Below are 3,648 nucleotides of genomic sequence, written 5' to 3'. Positions count from 1 at the left end.
TTTTTTTACAGAAATGTAGTTATTACAGTGTAAAACTTATCATATCGCCATCAAAACCATAATTTTCATGATTCCTGCATATTATCTATGGTCATCTTATTCTCAAATTCTTGGTAAGCAGACACCAGTGACCCTTTCATATAAATAATGATAATAATTACCGTTGTAGATAGCATTGTCACGTGATAAATATTTACGACAACTGAAGGCAGGTCTTGTTTCATTATCACAATGGATAAATTTGTAGGCTGCTCTAGAATTTTTAAGAACACCGTTCAAAGAATTCAAAGGACTATGGTCTTGTTGGCTAAATTCCTAGTTTAACGCAATAATATTTCCAAATTCTTGGTTTTATCCAACGATATATAATCTACAATTACATGTTTTACTCATAGTTGCAGTTACATTTGTATATTCCCGGATTTGTTCGTGTTATCTAGGTGTATTTATTAAAGATAAATCAAATGCTACTTACAACCAAGCAGAACAGCAAATGTTGAGAATATTTTCCGGCGTTAGTATGGTGACACGTTTCCTAATCCTATTGACGTCAGCAACGTAAACGTAAAATGCTGTGATGTAATACGTCTCTATGCTGGTTCACTATTTGTGACGTTGACAACGTAAGCTTCATTGGTACTTGTGGCGACACTAACCATCCTAGAATATCAGAAAAACGATAAAACATTTCATACAACTTAAATATGTATGAAGCAGACGTCGCAATCACGTTAAACAGACTTAGCGCCTTCAACAGCGCCTTTCTTTCGAAAAACAAAACATATGCCAATATTCAGATCAAGTTTGCACAGAATAAAACTGTTAAAGATACATAATAGAGCATGTATTAGCTAACATATACCAAACAATATTTTTACTTTACAAAAAGCGAGAAATCCAAATTACAATTCATATCATATAAATAATTTTAGAAAGCAATTACGCCTTAAGAATAAAAGAAAAAAATCAAATTAGTCCGTCCTCTTCAACTGAGGAACAAACCTATTCTATAGTAAGTTGTCCAATGAGGTTTCATAATTTCTATTTTAGTGTATTCAAAATACTGAAAAGATGTGAGATTCCTTTGAAGTTAAGGTAATGGTGACGTAATGACACTCGGCTATTTCCGTCCAATTACGTATAATGCCGTGACGCAATTTCGGCATTCTCCGGTCGTACATGTAGATGAACATGCATATGACTTTCCGTAATAACCGAAGAGTGCATTCAAAGATACAAAATATTGCCCGATAATTATAACGGGTTCCGCATGTTTTATTCTCCATGTTGATGAAAGAAGTCTATCAAGAAGTAAATGACTTTAAGGATATGACATACAGTGTTTATTAAAGCTTTTAGAGGAATATTTGAATTAAATCACATAATATTAAATTTTTTAGAAATGTATCATATATTAACACGACGAAGATGTTATAGGCCGAGCGAATGGTTTAATGATATATGATAATTACTTACCTATGGCTTTTGTCCAAGTGCGGTCACTCCCAGAATGCAATGGCATCAAACACACAAGCTACCCAGTGCCCTACTAGTGTTGACGTTATCATTAACAAAAGTAGTACGGCAGCATCATACTTTGTAAATTATTCAATATGCCTTATCACATTAAGTTAGCGTAGTAATCTGACTGTCTTTAAAATATCTGCTTTCGTCATTGTCTGAAAGAAAAGTAGCAAATAAGTATTAGTTTAAGTTATTACGTTCCTGAAAAACTTGTTTTTCAAACCTTATGATTAAAAAAGATCAAATGTTCCGTATAAAGATGATATTGGAAAAGTACTTATAGCACCGAAAGGTGCATGCGCAATCAGTAATTTGCACGTGGTCTCGAGTTTTTCCAGTATCATGACCAGAAATTTTCTCTTTTTTTTTACATAATTCTTGCCACAGAAGAGTTGAATACATGTGATAATCTCACAGTGGAATACATGTGATAATCTCACAGTGGAATACATCTGATAATCTCGTGACGTTTTACCATTATGCTATTGGCTTATCGCATTTATGGAACGCCGTTTTTTTTTTTGTTGTTTTTTTCTGCAATATAGCCGGCACTTTATATGATATAGAAAGAAATGTTTGTGATTCATTATTTCATACAATTTATTAAAACTTTCAGCAATGTTCAATATTAATACCTGTTTGTGCACAAGGGATTTTGTTAATTGCTCTTTAATTCCCTGGATTATGGTCCTGTGTTGTCAACGAAGTCCAGGTGAAGGCATGCATCACATTTGTTATAGCTCTAGTAACATATTTCGATAGTCATCGAATGCGGCCATTTGAGCTAAGTTATGTTATACATGAAAGGGAAATATAGTTATTTTTGCTCAAAACAATAACTTTCGGAATTAAGAAATACATGTTTCATAGATAAATCATGTAGAATTGAGTAATATTTCCTGCATTAAAGAAAAAAATCAAGTACGTTATCCATCCATAGGTTACTTTTTAGGCTAAGTGGTCACACATACATCCATAACAATTTCTTATGGAAGCCCTGGAGGGACAATTGATTTCCGTACTTCCCACTTCCAACTTCCACACTTCTTACTTCCGACTTCCAAAGAGGGAAAGATGGAAGTCAGAAGTGCGGAAGTTGGAAGTCGGAAGTCAAGAAGTTAGAAGTCAGAAGTGTGGAAGTTAGAAGTAAAAAGTGTGGAAGTTAGAAGAAGGAAGTAAGAAGTCAAGAAGTGTGGAAGTTGGAAATCAGAAGTCGAAAGTCAGGAAGTTGGAAGTTAGAAGTGCGGACGTTAGAAGTCAGAAGTGCAGAAGTTAGAAGAAGGAAGTAAGAAGTCAGAAGTCGGAAGTGTGGAAGTTGGAAATCAGAAGTCGAAAGTCAGGATGTTAGAAGTCAGAAGTGCGGAAGTTAGAAGAGAGAAGTAAGAAGGCAAAAAGTCGGAAGTAAGAAGTGTGGAAGTTGGAAATCAGAAGTCGAAAGTCAGGAAGTTGGAAGTTGGAAGTTAGAAGTGCGGAAGTTAGAAGTCAGAAGTGCAGAAGTTAGAAGAAGGAAGTAAGAAGTCAAGAAGTCGGAAGTAAGAAGTGTGGAAGTTGGAAATCAGAAGTCGAAAGTCAGGAAGTTGGAAGTCAGAAGTGTGGAAGTTAGAAGTCAGACGTGCGGAAGTTAGAAGTAGGAAGTAGAAAGTCAAGAAGTTGGAAGTGAGAAGTAGAAAAGTTAGAAGTCAGAAGTGTGGAAGTTAGAAGTAGGAAGTGCGGAAGTCAAGAAGTTGGAAGTGAGAAGTGCAAAGGTTAGAAGTCAGAAGTGGGAAGTACGGAAATCAACTGTCCCTCCGGGGCTTCCATAATTTCTGGTCTGTATAACTTCTGGCCGCAGGAAATCTTTCGACTTGTTATTTATTTAGAATATTGTCAATTGCTACTATAAAAAAGTACCGCACAGTATTATGGCGTTTTTATCTTTAGTAACATGTAAATAAACAATCAATACTTAACACTCTTTATTAAAACAACAGAAGTCAGAAGTGCAGAAGTTAGAAGAAGGAAGTAAGAAGTCAAGAAGTCGGAAGTAAGAAGTGTGGAAGTTGGAAATCAGAAGTCGAAAGTCAGGAAGTTGGAAGTCAAAAGTGCGGAAGTTGGAAGTCAGAAGTGTGGAAGTAGGAAGTCAAG

The 3,648-nt window shown here is 35.3% G+C and overlaps 1 long non-coding RNA gene across 1 annotated transcript; it reads right to left on the bottom strand.

Moving 5' to 3' along the window:
• Window positions 1–530: 530 nt before the first annotated feature.
• Window positions 531–2,902, bottom strand: LOC128549438 (uncharacterized). The gene is made up of 3 exons (XR_008367625.1): window positions 2,160–2,902; window positions 1,477–1,679; window positions 531–660 (listed from the first exon to the last, which is right to left on the bottom strand). It is a non-coding gene; the product is annotated as an uncharacterized LOC128549438 (long non-coding RNA).
• Window positions 2,903–3,648: the final 746 nt, after the last annotated feature.

This window comes from Mercenaria mercenaria, chromosome 16 (genome assembly GCF_021730395.1).
Source record: "Mercenaria mercenaria strain notata chromosome 16, MADL_Memer_1, whole genome shotgun sequence".
Taxonomy (NCBI): Eukaryota; Metazoa; Mollusca; class Bivalvia; order Venerida; family Veneridae; genus Mercenaria; species Mercenaria mercenaria.
Note: the sequence above shows the minus strand (reverse complement) of the source record. Positions and strands in the feature narration are given on the sequence as shown.